Below are 26,567 nucleotides of genomic sequence, written 5' to 3'. Positions count from 1 at the left end.
TGACAACAGCCAGCCTGAATGAGAAATCAGCCACTTACTGGGTACCCACCCACTATGGGACTCTGGTTTTTCAACCTGATTTTCCAGATTTGGGTCTTGACTCTCGCTGTCCTATAGCTTCGGAATCTCCTCTCTGCCCAGTCTCCGAACAGTTTATCATGGTGTTTTTCTATGTGAAATGAATCTCTCCCTAAAAAGCATTGGAAGACCTGGTTTAAGATGTTCATATTGGGGCGCCTGGATGGCTTGGTTGGTTAAGCGTCCGACTTCGGCTCAGGTCATGATCTCATGGTCCGTGAGTTCGAGCCCCGCATCGGGCTCTGTGCTGACAGCTCAGAGCCTGGAGCCTGTTTCAGGTTCTGTGTCTCCCTCTCTCTCTCTGCCCCTCCCCTGTTCATGCTCTGTCTCTCTCTGTCTCAAAAATAAATAAACGTTAAAAAAAAAAAAAGATGTTCATATTTAGCCTGCTGCAATGCCAGTAAGAGCTCTCACTTATTGAGGACTTTCTGTGCCGAGAGCTTTATGACTTCATAACATTAATTCTTACAACCTTCCGAAGCAGCTGTTTCATTATTCCCATTTCACAGATGAGTCAATGAAGGCCATTGCTTGGTTCAACCACGTGGCTGATAGTTGGCAGAGCCTGGTCTCAAACCCAGGTCTGTGTGACTTCTAAGTCTACACTCGTGAACGTGATCCTCCCCTGCATTATTTCTCAAGCATATTTGGCCACAGAAGTGTTTTTTAATTGCATGACCCTCATCTCTTAGCATTATTATTACGATGCCATGGATCACAAGTTGGGAAATGATGCCCCAGGGAGAGGCCTTGCGCTTCCTGTAGAATAAAGATAATAACATAGTCTCAGTGCTGTGATGATTAAAACACGTTTCAGAAAATCGATGCTGATGGTACTTCCCTTCCACGAGGAATGTGCATGTTTTAAAAATAACACTTGTAATGACCTTGATGAAATGAAGCTGTGTTTTGGCTGGGATGATGGTTCTTGAGCCCAGAGAACCCCTGGCCCTAGGGGTGCAGGGCTCTGCATGCTGCCCCCACCTCCTTGGTCCCTCAGGTCCCCTTCCTTCCTTTTACCCTCTGATTCTCTCCCCCTTCCCCCTGCAATGCTTGCCTTTGTTCCATGAACAGTGGCTCAGTTGTCTACTGCTGGGGCGGGGCCTTGCTCTGAAGCACTGCCTCCTATCAGGTCAGCCCCAGAACCCTCCTCTGCAGCACTGTGTCTGGAGCTCCAGCTGTAGGCCAGGCCTCTGTTACTAACTGGTCAGACCTCCCATGGTCCTACTGCTACCACCCGACAGACTGCCAGGCCTATGTCGGCCCAGAGAATATGCAGCCACCCCATCACCATCTACCACATTCCAGTGATGGGAGGCCTTTGGAGATAAGGACCAACCTAGAAGATGCGGGACTCGGCTGCAACTCCCTGGCCATTGCTCTGGGTAGCTCACCAACCCCCAACGGGGCCAGTCTTTCAGCCTGGTTAGTTCCCTACCTGCTCCTGGGATCCCGTCCTGCCCCATCAGACTGTTCTAGGCGGGTGCACCTGGCGGCCAAATCATGACATTCCTTCCTCCTGTGCATCCATCTTCCGCAGCTGTTATTTTTCTTTTGAAATTTTAGCAGTCCCACATTTCAGGGTGCACTTAAAGCACACTAGAAGTAAAACAAAGAAACACAACCAGGCCCTCAGCCCCAGCTCCTTAATTCTACCTGGAAAAAGTATTTGCATTCTTTTTGATAGATATCATTCTTTTTCCTGAAAAGGAAAAAAAAAATCCACATAGTTCTTTCCTCGCACCTGTGAAGGGGCTGTTGATCTCATTTCACACACAGAGAGACAGAGGATTGGAGGGGTTCAACGTCCTACAACTAAAGGGAGAGAAGCCAGGGTCAGAGCAGTTATCCGGTATTTGTCCCTCTGCCAAACACTGCCCCTTGGCCTTGGGGCCCATTGAGGTCAGGGCCCTTTTCTCCTGCAGTGGCCCAAAGTGGTTCTAATTGACTGTGACATGCGTGCTGGGTTCCCTCCATTTTCTTCTCTTTGCCCTCTCCAGCTTTCTGTTCCAGGGTTGATCCCACCTGCCACTCTTCACGGGCATCAAGCTGTTTCTTGGGCTTTTCTCAGTAGCCAATCCATGGGTTTCTTTGCTGTCATTCACCTGCCCAGCCACTCACTCACCTTTTGACAAAGTACCAGTGGAACTACGTGCTAAGTGTTGTGGAGATATGCGCAGGGAAATATGAGACATGGGTCTTGTCCTTAATCAACTGTCAAAGAAAAATAGTTCTGACGGTTGTAAAAAAATGGCGAGGAAGACTTCATTCAAGATTATTGAACTCCACTTTTATACAATGGGGAGATTTGTAGCCAATGAGCAGGGTTGGGGAATGGGTAGAAAATTACTAAGAGGAACTTGATTATCAAGGGCGAAGGAAGAGGAGATTGACTATCAAGTTAAGCTTGATCAGTACTGACTGGCTTAGGATTCTTTGCTAAAACTGGGCTCAGCCAGCCAGGGGAGGTCTGATGGAGAAGAGGGTTCAGAGCTTGACTGAAGTTTGTTTCAGGAGGGAGTTATTGTCAGTACTCCTGAAGCAGCGCAAGAGTCAGGACCCAGATATAGGACCCAGAATGATGAGAGTCAGGAAGCATGTGCTGGCCATGGACACAGATGGAGCTCAGTGGGGCACCAGTGGGTGTATCTGGGCTATTCCAGACACTGGCTGCGGGGCTGACCTTTAGACATTCACACTGGCTTCCTCCCATTTTTTCTCTTTTTTTAAATATCTTACTACATCCACATACTTTCTTCTAGGGCTTTGCAAGCTTTCATTTCTAGGATTTCATACTTTCTGCTTCAATCGAGAGTGGCAAGCACAAAGGTTTTATTTCAACCTTGGCCAAGGTTTTAACCTTGTTTTAACAAGGTTTTAACCAAGGTTTTAACTCACGTTTCTCTTCTTCAATATTGGGACCATATCTGTTATCAACTGACTTGTGTCCCCTGAAATTCATGTATGGAAGCCCTAATTCCCAACATGATTCTATTTGGAGATAGGGCCTCTAAGGATTAGGTAAGTAAGGTTGAATGAGGTCATAAGGGTAGAGCCGTTATCTGAGAAGATTGGTGTGCTTCCAAGAAGAGGAAGAGAGACCACAGAGGAAAGGCCATGAGGACACAGTCGGAAGGGGCTGGCTAGAAGCCAGGAAGAGAGGCTCACCAGAAACTTGAAGTTTACAGCACCTTCATCTTGGCCCTCTTGCCTCTAGAACTGTGAGAAAATAAATGTCTCTTGTTTAAGCCACCCAGTGTGTGGCATTTTGTTATGGCAGCCAAGCAGACTAATGCAGGCTCATCTCGTGGGTTCATTTCGAGAACTAATATAACACAAGTTGAGGACCTTACAGCAATCCACACATTTTAGCTCACTCAGTCCCTTGTCTTCCCGTTGTGTGATTTGTGGCCTGTTTGCCACCAAACATCTTTCTTGTGACCGAATGATGGCATGGGATATTCATACAGCAGAACCACTTCTTTGCATTCAGGCTTTGTCTCCCCATGTTGCAAGTAACAGAACTTTCACAAACTAGTATAAAGCAAACGGGGAATTTTCTGGAAGTGTGCTGTTATCAGTTAGGGTTCCTGGTTTCAAGTAGCATAAACTAAGTCTGGTTGACTTAGGCTGAAAAGGAACTATTAAAGGGATACTGAATCTAGTCAGGAAGACTGGAGTCCCAGGTGTGGGGCCTCATTAGGCACAGCATGTAGAAGGATGAGAGAGGACCACTAAGCCACACTACTGGGCGCCTGCTGCTGCTGCTGCTCTGATGTCTCCAGCACTGGACTGCACCGGCACTGGTGGATCATCTTGCAGAGTGAATGTTCCTGTGGTCCCTGTAGTTCAGGAGCAGTGCTATCTTCTTGGCAGAAACTACATTACCATCTGCTACATTCTAGCTGCAAGGAAGTTTGGAAAAGTGATTTGACATTTTCACCATTGATAGTGGGAGGTGGGTCTGCCTCTCATTGAGATTCGCAAGGTGGGAGAGCTTTCCCAAACAATAAAAGGAGGTTCAAGATGCTGGATGGCCAACAAGAATGAGAAGTTTCCTCATCCCTCATAGGGAATCTTACAGAGCCCGAAATAGGGAGTGTAGCTTCACTCATAGGACCAAGAACCAGAAACTGGAAAGCCAGAAGCTGGATTTTTCCATGTCTCTCTGTACCCTCTCTGTCTTCCTGAGGACTGGGTTCCTGACCCACTTGCTCCTGGTGAGGGCCACCTCCTTCTTGACTGTTAGAAATTAGTTGTCTGTGTCTCCTAGGATGTCTGTGTCCTCTTCTTCCACACTTCCCTATTCCCTTTTGGGGACCCCCTCCTCTGTCCATTTATGGTCTGGGTGGGCTCCATCACCAGCTCTAGGAAGGATCTAGACCCTTGATCCAGGTCCAAGCCAATCATTAGCCACAGTGATCTATCCAAGGATGGACATATGACCTAAGACAGCCGGGCACTTTTAAAAATTGCACTATACCTTGCAAGTTATAAAGTGCACAAATTTTATACAGCTCTCAATGAATTTTATGTATTTCTACACTTGTGGAATAACCACCAAGATGGAGCTATAGGACATCTCCAGCAGCTCAGAAGGCTCCCTTTCAGTTACTCTGTCAATACTCCATCCAAAGATAATCCCTATTCTGACTTTTGTTACCATTGATAGAAATCTTACCTTTTTTTGGATTCCATTTAAATGGAATCATATGGTATACATAATCTTTGGTGTCTGGCTTTTTTGCTCAACATTTGTCTGTGAGATTCATCCCAAGTTGTTTTACAGTGTTGGTTTATTCATTTTCACACCTATATGGTATCGCATTATATGGATTTTACCACAATTTATCCATTTTACCATTGATGGACGGTTGGGCTGTTTCTGGTTTGGGGCTATTAAATAATGTTGCTATGTACTTTATTGTATGTATCTTGGCGGATACAAGCACTCATTTCTTCGGGTATATATCAAGAGTGGAGTTTCTAGGTCACAGAAAAAAATACATAAGGTATTACCAAATAGTTTCCCAAACGATTGTACCACTTTACACATTTGCCAGCAATATATGGGACCTACAGTTCGTTGCTCTTCATGTTTGCCTATCCTATCCTTATTGTTGGACTTCTAAATTGTGGCTGTTTTGACTGGGGATCGCAGTATCGCACTGTAGTTTTAATTTGTATTTCCACGATGACTAATGGTGCTGAAGACTTTCATATGCATATTGGCCATTTGGATATCCTGTTTTGTCAAGTGGCTGTCCAAGCTTTTGCCCACTTCTGAAGAACACTGGATTGTTGGTCTTTTTTCTTTTTTCTTGACTTGTAGCAATTCTTTATGTATTCTCGATACATGTGTTTTCTGAATCCAGATACAGATATTTGCTTGATAACATAAATTGCAAACATGTTCACCTACTCCATGATTTGCACGCTTAGTCCCTTAATGATGTCTTTGTATGGGCATAAGTTCAATGTATTAGTATTTGCTATGGTTACTGCTTTTTAACTTGCTCTGTTTAAGAAATCTTTGCTCACTCTTTAGCAACTTTGAGGGAGATAGAGGTAAATGGCTCCTTTGTGTTGAATTTGAAGTTGTGAGAAGGTGAGGCTGAGCTAGAAATGGGGGCAAAAAGCAGCAAGACTTGCAGGTGGTCTTGGGGGGTTTAAAGGGGAGGCCTTGTCAGAACATGGCCAGTCTGAGCCTCCTAGGAGCTGTCCACTATGGCTTTGGCTGAAATCACAAGGCAGTCCAAGAGGGCACCAGATCTCTGTGAAGATTCATCTAGTCCTTCATAAAGTATTTACCGAGTGCTTATTCTGCATCCTGATGCTCTCATGGAATTTATGAACTACAGGATTTCAGAAATTGTTTGAAAACACTTTCTTATATTCCAGATTTGGAAAAGAAGGTTAGAATATGGTAAATAATTTTCTTGTCATCATAGCTGGAGCAGAGCCACTGGTAAACCAGAACCACAGCTAAAACCCAAGTCTCCTGGATTGAACCCCCCTCCCCCACTCCCGACTAGTCTGTCAAAGAAAGGTATGAGGGGTGGTGGTGAATGATGTCCCTTTTGTTTCAGGGACATCAAGGTAGATGGTAGACCAAGGTAGGTGGAGGTTTTCCTCTCTTCCTTTGACCTTGGGCAAATAGGAAGGGAGATCCCCTTTAGTCTGCAGTGGCAGAGACTTCAGGAAGCCCACACAAGTCAGAGGGCCAAAGTAGATCAGTGTCAACAGGCAGAAATTAGAGGGACTTCCCCCAGGTCCTTCCTGTCAAAGAAAGAAGCGTTAGAGATCTTTGTGAAGAGAAAAACACCTCGAGGACTATTCCAGACTGGGTAAGTGGCTCCCTAATGAGACTGCTACTCCTTGGGTTTTATCCCAGGACACTGGGATCCATACCACTGTGGTTAGTTTGGGCATCTGGGATTGAAATCTAGATGCTTCAAGCAAGTGCTCATCCGAGACTCAGCTCCAAGGAGCAACAGGGTCTTCTTATTGGCAGCAAGAGGGAAGTCATGGACATTTGGATGCCTTGGTATTCAATGATAAACTGGAGATCAGTGTCATGGTGAGATAGGACATGAGGCCTTTCTGGCCTCCTCTCCCCAGCTCCTGGCTTTCAGCCCATGACTGTAACAATCGGCACCACAGGAGCTCACTTAGACATGCTCATGACTGTCAAAGTGTCACTGGGGTCTCTTCCGACAACAGACAATTGCATTTTGAATGTCTCCTCCCACAATTAGAGAAAAGCAGCATCTTTCTAAGTGGCTCCTAAAATCAGATGAGTGGACTGGTGCCAGGCTGTGTAAGAATTACCCTTGTGGGTCATGGCTTGGGCCTGAAACCTGGGATTGTTTTTAAGGCTGTCCAGGTGATTATGATCAACCGATGATTCTGAAAATCATTTTGCTACTTAGAGCTTGGACTCTGACAGATGGGGCTTTCAATTCTGCCTCTGCTGTACCCCTTAGCAATTGCATTTTCTTGCACACAAACAGCCTCGTGAACCCTCAGTGTTCTTGTCTGCAAAATGGGGGCTAACTATACTATGCACCTCATGATGTTGTCATGCAGACTAAGTTAATGTGAAGCATGTAAAGCTGAAGCACAGGGCTTGCCGCTCAGTGAGTCATAATACTATGTGCTACTATCGTTATTATTTATTATTAGTCCAGATTCATCTCTTTCACCTCCTTTCTCCACTGTCATGGTTTATTTTTATGCCCAAATGACATATTAACGTTGCTTAGTTATATGAAACCACCCACACTAAATTTTACTTAACACAAACAGAACAAAGAACGTATTAGCATTTTGATTTTATAGGTGAGAAAAGAGGACAGAGAAGTTACATGATCTTCCCCAAATCACATAACTTGTAAGTACCAGGGCTGAGGTGTAAACACAGGACTGTGGGTTCTATAGCCAAGAAGGGTGACCTTGACAGAAACACAGCACAGCAGCAAGAGGGGACACTATTCACACCCTTCTCTCAGGCTTCATGTTCTATGTTTTGAGTGTTTGCGTCATTGTAAAGAAACTCAATGAATTCATCGTCCACTTGGTTTTAACAGATTAACTCTTTCTCACAAAGGGGAAGCGAACACGAGGGCTGGTCTTTAACACCTGGCTGACCAGGAGAGGCCACAGAACAGCAGCACCAGCACCAGCATAAGCACATTAGAAACGCAGAGTCGCCGCCCCACATTTGAACCCACATTTTAACAAGGTCACCAGGTTGAAGTCTGAGAAGCAGTAAGAGGAGGCAGGACCACTGTGTGGAGGAAAGGGGTCCAAGTGCTTCTATAGGGCAGTACTTGCCCGGTTCAGGGAGTTGGGATTTCTAGGGGAAAACGGCACCCTTGGTGAGGAGGACACTTTGCACATGCAACACATCACACAGTAGATGCATTCTCAGTAGACACATTCCTTCTTATTTTTACTCACATCCTTGGGAATCCTGCCACACGTATGATTTAGACAGCAGTACCACAGGGCCTCGCTTAGACACACTCCTAACTGTGTAAACATCCTTGGAGTCTTCAGATTGACCAAGTCCCTGTACAGGAAACATCTTTGAGTGTTAGAATCTCTCCTCACGTTATTAGAGGAAGGCAGGAACACAGTGGTAGTAAAATCGGATTCTGACAGCTATCTAGCATACCTGCAAGAGAAGATGACGTGGAGAGCTGATGAGTGAGCATGGTTTTTTGACCGTGGCCTTCTGCAGTGACCTTCCCTTGAATTTCTGTTGAACCACAAACTGAGAGCTTCATTGTAGGTTACTTTTTTGTGTGCTTCACTGTTGATTTGTGAGTGTGACAGATGTAACTCTGACAAAATTGTTGTCATCTGGTGTTTCTGGTGGTTTGTGGATTTTTTTAAGATGAGGGACTATGTCTCTTTTTGTTTCACTTAAATTGAAATTTTATTGATACAACATACAGACAGAAAAGAGCACAAAGCTTAAGCATGAAGCTCGAGGGAATACATAAGGATGCACCCAGCACCTAGGTCAGGAAACAGAATGCTAAAACAGCAGAAGTTCCTCCTGGCTCTCTTACAGTCACTACTTCCTCTTTCTCCTCCCACCGGCGGGAACCAAAGTCCTCGCTTCTCGAACCGCAGATTCGTTTTGCATGTGGGAGCCATACTTTTAGGTCAGCAAAAAAACCAAAAAACAAAAAAACCCACTTCATTTAAAAAATATTATAAATCTTTGAAAGCACATGTTCTTCAGGGAACACACAACACTTCAGTAACAAATTCTGTAGTCCTTGGCTAAAAGTCCTGTAAAAGTTGGAAGATTTTCAATTTAATTTTATCTTCTTCTATTGAAATGATTTCAAACTTAGAGAGAACTTGCAAGAACAGTGTAATAATTTTTCTCTCGAAACATTTGAGGGCAATTTGCTGGCATCGATGCCTTGTCACCACTGCCCCCCGCCCCCCACCAAACGTCTTAGTGTATGGTTCTCTCAGAAAAGATGTCCTTCTACATAATGAAAATACAACCATCAAAATCAGCAAAATAACATGGATACATCATTACCATCTAGTCTGAAGACAGCGTTCAAGTTTTGTCAACAAGTCCAGAATCATGTACCACGTTTACTAGTCTTCTTCAAAACAGGAGAGTTCTTCACTCTTCCCTGGACTTCTTCTAGAAACTTCACACTTTATAAAATTATGCAGTTATTTTGTGAAAGGTACCTCGATTTGAGTTTATCTGATATTTCTTCATAATTATATTTAGAGAACGCTTTTTTATTTTTTACTTTTGGCAGGAATGTCACAGAAGGGTTGGTCTTCTCATTGCCTCCAATAGGTGGTGCACAATTTTAATTTGTCTTATTAATGGTAACATTCACTTTGACCACTTGATTAAGAGTACCTGCCAGTCTCCTTTACTGTAAAAGTATTCTCTCTCCCCTTTTAATTAGTATTTTGTGGGAGGTGTTTTGAGACTATTTAAATATCCAATTCTATATCAAATGTTCACTCATGAGTTTTAGCATCCATTGATTATTCTTTTTTTATTCAAGTATAATGAACATACAGTGTTACATTAGTTTCAGGTGTACAATTTAGTGATTCAACAATTCTATACATTAGTCAGTGCCCATCATGATAAGCATACTCTTACTCCCCTTCACCTGCTTCACCCATCCCCCATCGACCTCCCCTCTAGCAACCACGAATTTGTTCTCTATAGTTAAGAGTCTGGTGCGTTGCATGTGTGTGTGTGTCTTTTTATCTTTGTTTTGTTTCTTAAACTCCACATATGAGTGAAATCACATGGTATTTGTCTTTCTCTGACTTATTTCAGTTAGTGTTACACACTCTAGATTCACCCATGTTGTGGCAAATGGCAATCTTTCATTCTTTTTTTTTATGGCTGAGTAATATTCCATTGTATATATGCCACATCTTCTTTATCCATTCATCTATGGATGGGCATTTGGGCTGCTTCCATATCTTGGCTATTGTAAATAATGCTGCAATAAACATAGGGGTGCATATATCTTTTCAATTGAATGTTTTCATTTATTTTGGGTGAATACCCACTAGTGGAAATACTGGATCATATGGTAATTCTGTTTTTAATTTTTTGAGGAACCTTCATACTCTTTTCCACAGTGGCTGCACCAACTTGCATTCCCACCAACAGTGCGTGAGGGGTTCCTTTTCTTCCACATTCTCGTCAACGTTCGTTATTTCTTGTGTTTTTGATTTAGCCATTCTGACAGGTGTGAGGTGATATCTCATTATAGTTTTGATTTGCATTCCCTGATGATGAGTGAGGTTGAGCATCTTTTCATGTGTCTGGTGGCCATCTGGATGTCTTCTTTAAAAAAAATATCTATTCTTGCCCTTTGTGCAATCCAGTGATTATTTTTATCTGAATCAATATTATTATGATGGTTGCCAGACAGTGATTTTTAATCTAATCATTCATTCTATATTTATTAGTTGGCATTCTGCTGTAAGGAAAAAAATTTCCCTTCTCCTTATCAATTAGTTAATTAACTCATTCATATCGGTATGGACTCATGGATACTTATTTTATTCACTGGATTCTAATCTCTTGTTATCATTATTTATCAAATCTATTATCAAATTGTCCCCAATTTGGCAGTGTCCCTATCATTTTTTTAGTACTTCCTTACTTTCTGGAGTAAGATATTCTATGCTCATTTGTAATTTTCCTGCGATTTCTTCTGAGAGTCCTACTTCCTTTTATTTTTACTTAAAAAAAAAAAGTTTATTTATTTATTTTGCAGGGGGAGGGGCAGAGAGAGGGAGAGAGAGAGAGAATTCCAAGCAGGCTCTGCACTGTCAGCACAGAGCCTGATGTGGGGCTTGAACCCACAAACTGTGAGAACATGACCTGAGCCAAAACCAAGAACCAGATGCCCAAATGACTGAGACACTCAGGTGCTCCAGTCCTACTTCCTTTTAAAGGAGAATGATGTTTAGAAATCAAAATGTGGAGCTAGGTATGTTTATTGTTACTGGAATGTCACTGCTCCCAGCTTTTCTCAGTGACTAGCGCTAAGGTACACATACACATGCATTCCACTCAGGCTTCTGACAGCCTGCACTAAGCTGTGAGGTCACTCTCCTCATCTCTTGCTGTATGATCTCACCTTACCACCCTTACCATTTGCCCAACCCACAGCTAGATCCTCTCTTCGCCCTGCTCAGAACCTAACATCCCTCACTAAGCTGCTGTCACTGTCTCCACACAGTCATCCTCTTTACCCCATTGCCACAGCCCTCTCTTCCCCAATTTGGAAACTCTTCATAATTACCCTTCAAGACTCCCACACCCTGGAATTCTACCTGTCATCCCCACCTATCAGCCCCTTTGAGTAACTTTTGAATTATGCAGGATTGGGTGCCTGGGTGGCTCAGTCAGTTAAGCCTCTGACTTTTGATTTCGGCTCAGGTCATGATCTCACGGTTTGTGAGATTGAGCCCCACGTCTGGTTCTGCACTGACAGCATGCAGCATCCTTGGAATTCTCTGTCTCCTTCTCTCTCTGTCCCTCCCCTGATCATGCATGAGGACACACACACACACACACACACTCTCTCTCTCTCTTTCAAAATAAATAAACATGAAAAAAACACGTTATTGAATTATGGAGGATGAAAGGCAGGAAGGCAGAGGCTGTCACAGGGCCAACATCTCCATTAGGCACATAGACACAGTGCCCAAGGCCTATGACACTTGTAGGGGCCCACAACAATGTTGTAATTTTAATTTATTTTAAATTCAGAAAAAAACAATGAACATAATAATGAATCCGGGCTGAATTATATTTATTTTTATATCAAGACAAAATAAAATGTTTACTTTTTTTTAAGGTATGGAAGGCAATTTATTTAGCTCTGTGAAACTTTACTTTCACAATAATACATACCCTTGGCACTGTAAGACCTTATTAAAGTTTTGTAAATTGTGCTAATAAGGTAAATATTTAGGTTGATTTTATGAGGTTTTCAGACATTAAGTTTGAAAAAGTTAGTGGTTATCATAATTTGCACACATGATGACAATGAAAACAGTAAATGAAATCAATGAATACGATTTACCACCCCTGGGGCACCTGGTGGCTCAGTGAGTTAAGCATTGAATTGTGGGTTTGAGCCCCCCATCGGGCTCTGTGCTGACAGCTCGGAGCCTGGAGCTTGCTTCAGATTCTGTGTCTCCCTCTCTCTCTCTGCCCCTTCCCCACTTGCACTCTGTGTCTCTTTCTCTTAAAGATAAATAAACATTAAAAAAATTATTAAAAAAATAAACAAACATTAAAAAAATAAAAAACTTGATAATTGTAAATAGGCTAACATTTAAAAATGTATACTTTGGGGCGCCTGGGTGGCGCAGTCGGTTAAGCGTCCGACTTCAGCCAGGTCACGATCTCACGGTCCGTGAGTTCGAGCCCCGCATCGGGCTCTGGGCTGATGGCTCGGAGCCTGGAGCCTGTTTCCGATTCTGTGTCTCCCTCTCTCTCTGTCCCTCCCCCGTTCATGCTCTGTCTCTCTCTGTCCCAAAAATAAAATAAACGTTGAAAAAAAAAATAAAATAAAAATGTATACTTTGATAAATATATGAATAATTAGGTAAACGACTAATTAGGAGAAGCTGACTGGGATACACACATTAAGCAATATGTGTTCATCTAAATTTTTTATATTTCATTTTTTTTTTTTACAAAATACTTATTCAAGTTGTTTAATGTATAACTTCTCATGTGCCATTTTGGAAGTCCTTTATATTAAAGACTATTATTCGTGTGTCTGATGCCAAACAGTGCTTATTCTGGACCTCCATGTTTGTATAAATTTGATTTCTTCTTGAGACACAAGTTTCTTGCTGAATTTCTGAGGTAACGTTTTTATTATTTCTGCAGTGGGTGGTGAACCCTGGTGCATCAGCCAGTCTGGTGATTTACTTCCCTCAGGGTGCTGTGAAATTGAATGAGAGCGAGATCATCGTCCTGCTGGTCTCAAAACTTCTGACACGTTTGGTTTAGTATTGTCTCTTCTGTCGGGGAGCCTTATTTTTTAAATTAAATTAAATTAAATTAAATTAAATTAAATTAAATTTTATTATTTAATTTAATTTAATTTAATTTTTGAGAGAGAGAGAGGCGGGGGGAGAGCACGTGTGAGCAGGGGAAAGGGGTAGAGAGGGAGAACCCCAAGCAGGCACTACACTTAGTGTGGAGCCAGACACAGGGCTCCATCCCATGACCCTGGGATCTTGAGCTGAGCCCAAATCAAGAGTCAGATGCTCAACTGAATGAGCCACCCAGGCACCCCCTGTCAGGAAACCTTATTAATGGAGTATGTGCCTGAACAACCCTGCGGGCAGATGCCATCTCACTGCCCACCATGACCCAAATGTTTAATTAATTGTTATGGAGGAAGGAAAGTGTCTATTCCCCTTGAAAGCTGCAGTGCAGTCCTGCGGCCTTGATTAGTTTTATAAGTCTAGTTCCTTGTAGAGTTTCTGGAACATAACATATACTCGATAAATGTGAAATAAATGAATGAATAAGTGGCCAAGTGTTAGGGCTTATGTTTCTTGCTTTTCCCATGGCAGAAAAGAATAGAGCAGAAAAAAAAAAATCATCATATTTGTTGATGGCCTGTTTACTAGAATGAGTGTTTTCTTTGCCCCCAGTAGTTCAAAGCTATCTGTATATTCATCCATTAACTCAAATACTTATTGGCTCCCTACAATAGGAAGTGCTTCCTTTGTGTGTCAGTATGGGATTGTGGAATGTCCAGCTCGGTCTTAGGAGAGCAGGCTGTGTCTATAAGAACAAAGTCCTGAACTAACCTCTCCAGCACAGCACTGTCGTCCACGAGCCCCACACGTCGGAAACACGCTGAGCTAATCCTCCAGTTCCAGTTCTACACATCCCCGCTCATGCAGCCTTTTCTATACCTTTGACACGAGCCAACTTCATCTTTTCTCAGCATGAGTCACTGTCAAAAACATACACTTTGTCATAACTGCTGTAGCTCTAGTGCTGTCCGTTGCTTTTTAAACAATCATAAAATCAAATCTAAAGTCACGTTGAGAGCTTGTTTTATTGATGACGTACAATGGGAGACGGATGAGATATTTGGGGCCAGAACTGTTGACCATCTACCATCTTTATTGAGAAATTTCTGATTTCCAATCTAACTAACTCAAATGAGTCGTAATTCAGAGACGTGATAAAGTTAAATTTTCCTCTGTGCTGACTATGAAAAGCACTTGGGAAGCACAATAATAACAGACATGATTGTATAAGGAATGCTCAATATACTTAAAATAACACTTTCAAGTACCCTCAAATACTTTGGCATAAAATATTCCATTTGAACCTTTATTATTTCTAGGTCAGCTGTTGGCAAACTGTGGCCTGGGGTTGCATCCAGCCTTCTCCCTGTTTTTTTATGGCCTGCAAACTAAGATTTTTTTTTTTTTTTTACATTTTTAAGTGGTTGAAAAAAATAAAAAGAATATTCTGTGATATGTGAAAATTGCAGTAAATTCAAGCTTCGACGTCCATAAGTAAAGTTTTATTCAACTCAGCTATATCCATTTGCTTATGTATTATTTGTGGCTGCTTTTGAATGATGAAGGGCAGAGTTTAGTTGGAACAGAGACTGTTGGAACAGAGACCAAAGCCAGAAATATCTGCTATCTGAAACTGTACACAAAAGTTTGCCTTCCTGGGTTTGAGGTACTAGAGACACATCAGTGAACAAAACAGAGATCTCTGTGTTGGGGAAGTCATCAAGAGGGCGTGACTACCAGCTGATCCGAGAGCTAGACCCAGGTGACAGGAGGCTTCTTAGTCCCTCCCCATCATCGGAATGTACATTCTGAGCATCATTCCCGTAGCCAGAGCTGTTTCAAGGGCACAACCTTAAAAAAGAAATGTGTTGTTGAGACCATTTGGATAGTATATGGGACTGAACCCTGTTAAGTGCTCTATATAAACTTTTAAGATTCTGGCAGGTAGGTATGATGACCTACCAATCTGGACTGGCCTGCTTCTTTCTTTGGTCTCTCCTTGCCCTCTGTGTAGGGGGACCAGGTTTGAATTTCAGCCGGAGAACTCCCAAAGTTGCAAACCAACACCCTGCCCTCAGAAAACTTACATTCAAATACGGGAAGACAGGAAACAGTAAGCATAAGTACATTATATATAGTATTATTAGGATGTGATAAATGTGATGAGAAGAAAAGATGTAGAGGAGGGTAAAGGGAATAAGGATTTTCTTTTTTTGGTGGGGGGAGGATGTTACACTTTGGAAGACAGCAATCAGGGTAGACCTCGTTAAAAAGGTGGTACCTGAGCAAAGACTTGAAAAGGGTGAGGAAGTGAGCCACATGGGTGTCTGGGGAAAAGCATTGGAGGCAGAAGGGATAACAGCAGCTCCTCATATGGTTGTGTAGATTGAGTTCATGTATTTAACTAAAAATAGCGCCTGGCAAATGGTAAATTCTCAAAAAAAAAAAAAAAAGAGTTCTTTTTTAGAACGAGCTAGCTGTAGACGCTCCTTTCCTCTCTGCAGTGGGCGGATGTACTGAGTGCCTCTTGGTAGGCGCTCACTATAGCAGAGAAAGGCTCTCCTAAGTACTCGGGGTCTTGATATCTTAGCTTTATCTATCCCAGGATTAGCTTTCATCCCTGGGGCTTAGCTCTCAGGGGCAGAGCCATCCTGGAGAATCATGAGCTCAGGAGGTATCATACCTGTGGTCTGTGTATTTATCAGATACGGATCCCGGAGTCTGTCGGCACACACAGGCGCAGGGACTTGCCCTACCGTCACACAATTAGTCAGCAGCAAAGCTTCGATAGGCATGGGGTGTTTTGCTTCCAGGTCTGGTGTTCTGTTCCTGCTCTGCGCTCCTCGTCCTGCAATAAACCTATTTTTACACGGCTTATTTCTTCCAGTAAACTTTCAGGTGTCTTTGCGCAGGGACCACGTCTTACTCATTTTTGTTTTCCCCTTCAGAATCAGGCACTAAACAAACAAAAAACCAAAACCGTTGCAAGAACAGTCAGTGCTTGAATTTGTTGGGTACCGTTTCAAATCGTAACCACTACCTGTAAGTCTGTCAGATAATGCCAACGTGGGACCGACCGTCCCTAGTTTCCTGCGTTTGTATAAAGCATGGGGACATAAATTGTCCTACCAATCAGGGAGCTCCCAGAAGAGATACCGGACATTTACATTTTCAAACTTTTTTATGTTGCTAAATATCATGTGAAGATTCTGGAGCATAAGATGATTCATGAGCTTTGGGCTTTGATGAGCAGTAGCGTCAGGCTGCTAGATAAGAGATGGCATTTCCAGGACAAAAAATGGGGCAGACGATGCAGGACAAACACTTTGTTGTCCTTTGTCTTAATCCAGGGCGGGTTCTCAAAGTGTGGTTTATGGACGGGCAGCATTAGCATCACATGATGCTCGTCAGAAATGCAAATTCTTGGGGTGCCTGGGTAGTTCAGTCCGTTGAGCGCCCGACTCTTGATTTCGCCTCAGGTCATGATCCCAAGGTCATGGTATTGAGCCCTGTGTCGGGCCCCACGCTGGAGCTGAAATAAAAAAATAAAATAAAATAAATGCGTTCAACAAATTTTTTAAAAATGGGAGAAATAGTTAAGGATATGTGAACTTCCTGGGGACTGCTGTGAGGTGACACTGGATTACGTTTATCACCTGATTCCCATATGCCCTTGCTCAGACTGGCCTATTTTAGAGTGGTGTTACAGGCCCTAGGAATTCGTATTCAACTCAAGAGTTTGTAGCCAACATTTCCCAAAGATTTGGTGGGTATTTTTTAGGTAAATGGCTGCAGGCTCATTTGGGTAAAGTTATGAAATTTCAAGGTCCTGATGTTTGAACAGTCTGGCTTCTGTAAAATATTTGCTTGTAAAGTCCTGCTTTTATTTTATTTTTGTAATAAAAGACACTCAAAACCTCTCAATTTTTGTGCTTGGAGGCTCCATGCTCTACAAACCAGAGTTAGAAATCTCCAAGTGTCAGGCCACTAATTGCTATAAATATTTCATGGTAATTGCCAATCATGCCCATTCTTTTTTAGAGGTTTGTTTAAACCCTTGTTTAAACATCAGTTCTGGGTAAATAAGGCTGAGATGATCTAGGAGTACATTTTTTTCTTTTTTCTTTTCTTTCCAAGGAAGATGGACTATGCTAGTGGGAAAGCCTTAGATGTCAAACATTTTGATGAGATGTGCGTTCATTTGAGAAAGGAACCAGAGAGAGAGAGAGAGCCAACCTGGTGTGTACTGGAGGGAGGGAGAGAGAGAGAGAGAGAGAGAGAGGGAAATCTGAAGCTGAGGATGGGGATACATCAACAGGGAGTGTGAAAAAAGAGCCCATGAGACCAGGTACTGCATTGGGAGGGGCCAGAGCAAGAATCCTCTGATGGCAAAACTGCCTGGAAGGCTGATAATAGAAATATTAAATGTAGATTTTTAACACGTCTGCTGTGTTTATATACTCTTCAGCAGTCGAAGCAACAGAACACAACCAGTTCTGTGATTTATAGTTTCTCTTAACAGAAGAATGTCAAAATTATGTTGGTAATAAGAGCGTTGATAAAGGATTTTGCCTTTCCACTCTCATATGAAATTGGAGAAATGCAGTGATTTAGGTTTGAGAAGAGAAACAATTTGGAGGATAAATTTGGTTTTGTCTTTAGGTGACCTAAACTTGAACAATAAAGAGTAACGAGGACTTCTGTTTCCAGCGATATGGCAGACTAAGTTATCTGTTACCTCTTCCAACGCAAAACACTTAAAAATGCTAGACAAATTACAACGGGCATCCTTTTTGGTGCATAGCTGAATTTATAAGAAAGAAGGGGAAACACCAGGGCCAAAACTTGAGAGTCAAATGAAAAATTGGAAGGGTTTGTAGGTCTCAATAACCAATATACTTGGATTTTAATGGCGTCACAAGGACAGAAGTCAGGTTTTAGGTCCATTGGGTAAGAAATTGATGGGACTTGCAGTGGCAGCAACAATGATGAACAAGGTGGACTAGAAAACAACTACTTTCGGCTAGTCGCTGACCAAAAAAAGCGTTTCCTGATGAATGGTAACTGCAGGACTATTCTCACATGGTTTAGGCATCCAAATTTATTTTGTCCACATGCTCTAATAACATTCAATCAAAAACTTACCATAACGGTGCATCCTTGGACACCTGCCAGAAGCACGTGCCACATCTGGAAGAGCATGCTCTCAGTCCAGGCCTTTGCAAAACAAACGATAGGATTAATCCCCAGGGTCTTCAGATTTTGGAATTATTCATGTCTTTAAGTATGTTCAAGTGAATAAATAACTAAACAAATGAGGGAATAACAATCATAACAGAGAAACAAAACCTTACGAACAGAAGATACAGTAAAACCTTGAGTTGTGAGTAACTTGTTCTGAGTTCTGCAAGACGAGCGAGTGATGTCTTACAATAAGGGTAGTACTTGGTGCTGAATGTCACATGATCACAACTGAATCAAAGGTTCTTGAAATTCGCTTTGATATGTAAGTGCTTTGGACTGTAAGTATGTTTCTGGAATGAATTATGCTAACAAACCAAGGTTTTACAGTAGTAAGTATTAGAAAAAAGAACCAGATAGAACTTCTGGAACAATTATAGCAATCGACATTAGAAACTCCGTGGAAGGGTTAGTTGCAGATTAGAAGCAGTTTAAGTGAGAATCAGTAAGAAATACAGAAATAATCATGAATGCACCAAAAATAAAGAGGGATTCCTTCTTTGGCTAGATTCATACATCTCTTTGGGTTACATTATAATTATAGTTATGTTGGCTTAGGAGCTGTGACAAGACTCGCAAAGAGAAGAAAATGAGTTAGCACTCTGAAGTCTTTACAACTATCTTATTAGCTTAAAGAGAAGGTGATGTCAAAAAATTAAAAATGGAAATTTTCCTATGGTCATAAACATGATACAAATTTCTCTTACTCTGTCATTGGCAGGTGAACAACCAAGGAAAAGTGGGTGTCATTGAATGCCTCAGTAACAGCTGGGATAGTAAACACAGCATCCTCCAAGGGCTCTTCTAGAGGGAAGAGTTGGAAAGTGTGATGAAATAATGATCACTTTTTCTTATTTCAAAATTCTCAATGTGCATAACATACTACCATTTGTAAAAATAAAAATAATATGTCTTACATAATATTTATTTTACATATATGCATGCAATACACAGGAAACTGGTAACGAAGGCTGCCTCTGGTGAGGGGAATTGTGTACCTAGGGGGATAGATATGGGAGAGAGACTTATTTCTCACAGTTCTCAAACTTTTCTAGTCTTAGGACCCCTTTTGGTCTTTTAAATTTTTTTTAATGTTTATGTATTTACTTAAACTTTTTTTAAACGTTTATTTAGTTTTGAGAGAGAGAGAGAGAGAGAGAGAGAAGTGGAGGAGGGACAGAGAGAGAGGGAGACACAGAATCCAAAGCAGGCTCCAGTTTCTGAGCTGTCAGACAGAACCTGATGCGGAGCTCGAATTCATGAACCATGAGATAATGACCTGAGTTGGACGCTTAACTGATTGAGCCACCCAGGCACCCCAGGACCCCTTTTGGTCTTAAAAATTATTGAAGTTCCCCAAGTGTTTTTGTTTATATGAGTAATATGTTCATCAATATTTACTGTACTAGAAGTTAAAACAGAAATCTTAAAAAGATCTATTTAATAATTCACTTAAGGGGCATCTGGGTGGCTTGGTCGGTTGAGCGTCCGACTTCGGCTCAGGTCATGATCTCACGGTCCGTGAGTTCGAGCCCCGTGTCGGGCTCTGTGCTGACAGCTCAGAGCCTGGAGCCTGTTTCGGATTCTGTGTCTCCCTCTCTCTCTGACCCTCCCCCGTTCATGCTCTGTCTCTCTCTGTCTCAAAAATAAAATAAACGTTAAAAAAATTTTTTTTTAAATAATTCACTTAAAAGTAAGAATAAACCCATGATTTGTTAACATAAATAATATCTTGTTAAATAAAAAATAAAAAGAGCCTTGAATAATAAATAAAATAAATAATAAAGTAAATAAATAAAATAAAATAATAAATAAAAAATAACTATATTTTCTAAAATAGAATTTAGTGAGAAGAATGGCATTGGCTTTTTTTTTTCTTCCTGCAAATTTTTCTAGTGTCTGGCTTAAGAGACAGCTGGATTCTTACATTAGCTGCTGTATTCAGTGTTTGCGATCTTACACATCATGGAGATTCTGGAGATCAGCACTGTACCCTTGAGAGAGAATCAGAGTGAGAAAGGGAAACAATATCTTAGTACCATTATGAAAATAGTTTTCATCTCACAGACCTATGCAAAGGATCTCAAGAACCTTGGATTGCACTTTCAGAATTGCTTCTGTATAAAATCTGTTTGAATTCTATACCATGTGCATGGATTAGCAAGTCACAACACATCCCAACTTACATACATGCAAATATCCATACATGCATATGCATGTATAAATGTACACCTTTCAAGGCTCTCTTCTGATCTTTCTGGAATGCAAAAAGAAAGGTAACTGGAGGTTTCTGTGAAACAACCGTGTCACAGTTTTGATAATGCTTTTAGAAAGGAAAAGCGAATATATAGCTATTATATCTAGTATTTATTGGGTGCTTATTATGTACTGGACAGTGTGTCAAGAATTTTACCTGCCTTATATAATTTAATCTTTTCCTGAACCATATGAGAAAGGTGCTATTATTTTCTTCACTTTATTAAGGACAGACTGGGACTTAGAGAAGTTCAATCATGGGTCCAAGATCATGCAGCCATTAGGATTTTGCTACGTCCAACTCCAAAGCACATCGCTTTCAAAAACTAGAGTCTAAATGGTTGTCTTTTTTCTTCTTTTAGTGTTTAAAATTGTGGTAAAATACACATAACATAAAATTTACCATCTTAACCCCTTTTGAGTGTATCGTTCAGTAGTATTAAATACTTTCATAATGTGCAACTATCACCACTATCCATTTCCGTAATTCTTTTCATCTTGTAAAACTGAAACTCTATACCCATGAAAAGATAACTGTTCTTTCCACCCTTCCTCCAGACCCTGGCAACTACCATTCTTTCTGTCTGTACAATTTTGACTACTCTATAAATGGAATTACATAGTATTAGTCTTTTTCACATAGCAAGGTGTCTTCAAGATTCATCCATGTTGTAGCTTATATCAGAATTTCTTCCTTTTTATTTTAATATATGTGCTGCTGAAGTGAGCACAAAATTACCTCATTTTTAAAAGCTGAATAATTTTACATTGTAGGCATCTATCACATTTTGCTTATCACTTCCTCCATCGATAAATACTTTGGTTGCTTCCACATTTTAGCTATGGTCAATAATGCTGCTGTGAATAAAGTCTTTAGTTTAGTTAATATTATTATTATTATACCAATGTTCTTAAGTTTGACAAATGGACCATAGATATGTTAATAACGGACAAGACAGTTTTGGTGAAGGAATTCTGTGTATGTTCTTGTAACTTTTCTGTAAATTGCAAATTGTTATAAAAGAAAGATATCTTTAAATAGTGAATGACAAACTTTTAATATTTGGTCAGTAATAAATATACCTTCAGGAAGATTCTTCTCACATGTAATTTCTTTCTACTTCAGTATAAGCATGTATTGCTATTTTTGTCTATTTCCTGTTAGTCATTAAGAACCTCTGCTCTTTACTTGCCATAAAAAGTGTTTTTTTATGACTAAAAATTTGAGAATTACAACAGCTTTTCACATATATTTGCATTTTAAACATTCATGTTATTTAAACAACCCAAAATCATGGTTCAATTTTAATCCCTGTATAACTATTTGGCCACATTCTTTGGCAATACTGTCTTAAAGTCACATAAGTACAGCAAGCTGACAATCATTATGATTGGCTTTATTTTTTAACTTTATTGAGATACAATTGACATGGAACATTATGTAAGATTAAGGTATACAATGTTTTGATTTGATACACTAATATTTTGCAAAACGATTACCACCCTAGTGTTAGCTAATACTTCTGTCACATCATCTAATTACAATTTATTTTTTGTGGTGAGAACATTTGAGATTTATTCCCTTAACAACTTTCAAGTTTATAATACAGTATTGTTAGCTATAGTCCCCATGCTGTACCTTAGATTCTTCAGAACTTACCATCTTATGACTGAAAGGTTGTTCCCTTTGACCATGTCTCCCCACTTTCCCCACCCCACCCCCTAGTAATCACCATTCTACTCTCTGTTTCTATGAGTTTGATGTTTTTAGATTCTACATATAAACGAGATCATTCAGCATTTGTCTTTTCTAACTAATACCCTCAATTAGCATAATACCCTCAATTTCTATCCATGTTGTCACAAATAGCAGGATTTTCTTCTTTTTTAATGGCTGAATAGTATTCCACTATACCACATTTTCTTTATCCAGTCATCCACTGATGAATACTTAGGTTGTTTCCCTGTGGCTATTGTGACTATTGCAGCAAAGAACATGGGAGTGCAGATTCCTTTTTGAGTTAGTGTTTTCATTTTTTTTTTTTTTTTTTTTGATAAATTCCCAGAAGTGGGATTTCTGGATCGTATGGTAGTTCTATTTTTAAATTTTTTCAGTAATCTCCATACTATTTTCCATAGTGGTTGCACCAATTTATATTCCCTCCAACAGTGCACAAATACTACACATCCTCACAAATACTTGTTATCTCTTATGTTTTCAGTGATAGCCATTCTAAATGTGCATGAAATCACAAGAACCCAACTAACCAAAACAATTCTGAGAAAGAAGAACAAAGCTTCAAACTGATGATGATCCAAACACTATGGTATTGGCATAAAAACAGACACATAGGTTCTAATTAATGGAACAAAATAGAGGTCCCAGAAATAAACACAACATATACAGTCAATCAATTTACAACAAAGGAGCCAAGAATATGCAATGGGGAAAGAACAGTCTCTTTAATAAATGGTGCTGGGAGAACTGGATAACCATACACAGAAGAATGAAATGGGACCCTTATCCTAAACCACCTACAAAAATTAACTCAAAATAGACTAAGGACTTAAGCATAACTTGAAACCATAAGCTCCTAGAATAAAACATGAAGAAAAATCTCTTTGATATTGATCTTGGCAACAGTTCTTTTTTTATTTGACACCAAAAGCACAAACAACAAACACAAAATAAATGAGTGGGGCCACATTGAACTAAAAAGCTTCTGCAGAACAAAAGAAACAAGCACCGAAATGAAAAGACAACCTATGGAATAGTAGAAAATGTCTGCATATCATATATCTGATAAGGAGTTGCTATCCCCAAACTATGAAGGACTCCTACAACTCAATAGGAAAAAAAGAACAATTCCATTTAAAACTGGGCAGAATAACTTGACCAGGCATTTCTACAAAGAAGGCCTACAAATTACCAAAAGATTTATGAAAAGATGCTCAACATCACTAAGCAGCAGGGAAATGCAAACCAAAACCACAGTGAGAAACAGCTAATTGTTGGTGTTAACAAAATGGATTCCACTGAGCCACCCTACCTACAGCCAGAAGAGATATGAGGAAATCGTTAAGGAAGTCAGCACCTACATTAAGAAAACTGGGTACAGGCCCAGCACAGTAGCATTTATGCCAGTTTCTGGTTGGAATGGTGACAACCTGCCGGAGCCAAGTGCTAACATGCCTTGATTCAAGGGATGGAAAGTCACATGTAAAGATGGCAATGACAGTGGAACCACACTGCTTAAAGTTCTGGTTCTGCATTTGGCTACCGGCTCATCCAGCTGACCCTTGTGTCTGCCCCTCCAGGATGTCTACAAAATTGGTGATATTGGTACTGTCCCTGTGGGCCAGGTAGAGACTGTTTTTTTTTTTTTTAATCTTTTTAATGTATATTTTTATTTTTGAGAGAGACACAGAGACAGAGAGAGACAGAGAGAGATAGAATGTGAGTAGGGGAGGGGCAGAGAGAGAGGGGGGACACAGAATCAGAAGCAGGCTCCAGGCTCTGAGCTGTCAGCACAAGCCTGATGTGAGGCTCAAACCCATAGACTGTGAGATCATGACCTGAGCCAAAGTCAGACGCTCAACTAACTGAGCCACCCAGACACCCAAGACTGGTGCTTACACCCAGCATGGTGGTCACCTTTGCTCCAGTCAATTTTACAACTGAAGTAAAGTCTGTTGAAATACACCATGGAGCTTTGAGTGAGGTTCTTCCTGGGGACAATGTAGGCTTCAATGTCAGGTATGTATCTGTCAAAGATGTTCATCGTGGCAATGTGGCTGATGACCGCAAAAACGACCTACTAATGGAAGCAGATGGCTTTATGGCTCAGGTGATTATCCTGGACCATCCAGGCCAAATCAGTGCCAGATATGCACTGTGGTAGATTGTCACACAGCTCACATTATTTGCAAGTGTGCTGAGCTGAAGATTTATTGTCGTTCTTGAGAAAAGCTGCAAGATGGCCCCAAGTTCTTGAAATCTGGTGCTGTTGCCATTGTTGATATGGTCGCTGGCAAGCTTTTCTGTGTTGAGAGCCTTTTTGCTGTTTGTGACATGAGACAGACAGTTGCTGTGGGTGTCATCAAAGCAGTGGGCCAATAAGGCAGCTGGAGCTGGCAAGGTCACCAGGTCTGCCCAGAAAGCTCAGAAGTCTAAATGAATATTACCCCCAATACTTGCCACCCCAGTCTTAATCAGTGGTGGAAGAACGGTCTCAGAACTGTTTGTGTCAACTGGCCTTTTAAGTTTAATAGTAAAAGACTGGTTACTGATAACAATGCATTGTAAAACCTTCAGAAGGAAAGGAGAATGTTTTGTGGACCATTTGGGTTTTTGTGTATATGGCAGTTTTAAGTTACTAGTTTTTTTTTTTTTTTAATTTTTTTTTTCAACGTTTTTTATTTATTTTTGGGACAGAGAGAGACAGAGCATGAACGGGGGAGGGGCAGAGAGAGAGGGAGACACAGAATCTGAAGCAGGCTGCAGGCTCCAGGCTCCGAGCCGTCAGCCCAGAGCCTGACGCGGGGCTCGAACTCACGGACCGTGAGATCGTGACCTGGCTGAAGTCGGACGCTTAACCGACTGCGCCACCCAGGCGCCCCAAGTTACTAGTTTTTAAAAGCAGTACTTTTTAATGGAAACAACTTGACCAAAAATCTGTCACAGAATTTGAGACCCATAAAAACAAAATTTTAATAAGGAAAAAAACTACAATGAGATATCATTTCACATCTGTTAGAGTGGCATGATAAGAGATAACAAATGTTGGTCTTGGCACTTGATTTTTTTCAATTTGTCACCAAAAGCAAAGATAACAGAAACAAAAATAAACAAGAGGGGCTGCATCAAACTAAAAGGCACTGCAAAGGAGGAGAAAGAGAAACCCTTTTGGATTGCAGGTGGGAATGTAAACTGGTGCAGCCACTCTGGAAAACAGTATGGAGGGTCCTCAAAAAATTAAAAATAGAGCTACCCTACAATCTAGCAATCATAGGGTAAAGATCCTAGCACTACTAGGTATTTATCCAAGGGATACAGGTGTGCTGTTTCGAAGGGCCACATGCATCCCAATGTTTATAGCAGCACTATCAACAATAGCCAAAGTATGGAAAGAGCCCAAATGTCCATCAACAGATGAATGGATAGAAGATGTGGTATATATACACAACGGAATATTACTTGGTGATCAAAAATAATGAAATCTTGCCATTTGCAACTACGTGGATAGAACTGGACTGTATTATGCTCAGAGAAATTGTTCAGTCAGAAAGACAAATATCATATGATTTCACTCATATGTGGCATTTAAGATACAAAACAGATGAACATAAGGGAAGGGAAGCAAAAATAATATAAAAACAGGGAGGGGGACAAAACATAAGAGACTCTTAAATATAGAGAACAAACTGAGGGTTGCTGGAGGGGTTTTGGGTGGGGAGATGGGCTAAGTGGACAAGGGGCATTGAGGAGGGCACTTGTTGGGATGAGCACTGGGTGTTATATGTAGGGGATGAATCACTGGATTCTGCTCCTGAAATCATTATTGTATTATATGCTAACTAACTTGGATGTAAATTAAAAAAAAAAAAAAAGCACAGCAAAGGAAATCATTAACTAAATGAAAAGGCAACCTACCTATTGGGAGAAATATTTATTTTATCATCCTGTTTAGCTATTGCAGTGTGGTGGGAGGAAATGTTTAAGTACTTGCTAGGCCTTTCTGCCAGAGTCAGGCAAACAACTTCTGAGGTGCAGCTTTGATCTTGACAGCCCTCATTTGTTAAGGCACAGGCTTTGAAATGGGAAATTGGGAAAGACTTTAGAGAAAAGGTGTTTATTTCATGGTTATATATGGGTATGGGTCTTTACAGAACTG

At 40.9% G+C, this 26,567-nt stretch overlaps 2 pseudogenes; both read left to right on the top strand.

The window, feature by feature from the left end:
- LOC125926027 (elongation factor 1-alpha 1-like) overlaps positions 1 to 24,911 on the top strand; it is an 80,282-nt pseudogene extending 55,371 nt beyond the window's left edge.
- The window catches only part of LOC125925162 (60S ribosomal protein L7a-like), a 94,122-nt pseudogene that overhangs the window by 33,000 nt on the left and 34,555 nt on the right, over positions 1 to 26,567 (top strand).

This window comes from Panthera uncia, chromosome F1 (assembly GCF_023721935.1).
Source record: "Panthera uncia isolate 11264 chromosome F1, Puncia_PCG_1.0, whole genome shotgun sequence".
Taxonomy (NCBI): domain Eukaryota; kingdom Metazoa; phylum Chordata; class Mammalia; order Carnivora; family Felidae; genus Panthera; species Panthera uncia.
This window is presented reverse-complemented; position numbering and strand designations above follow the sequence as displayed.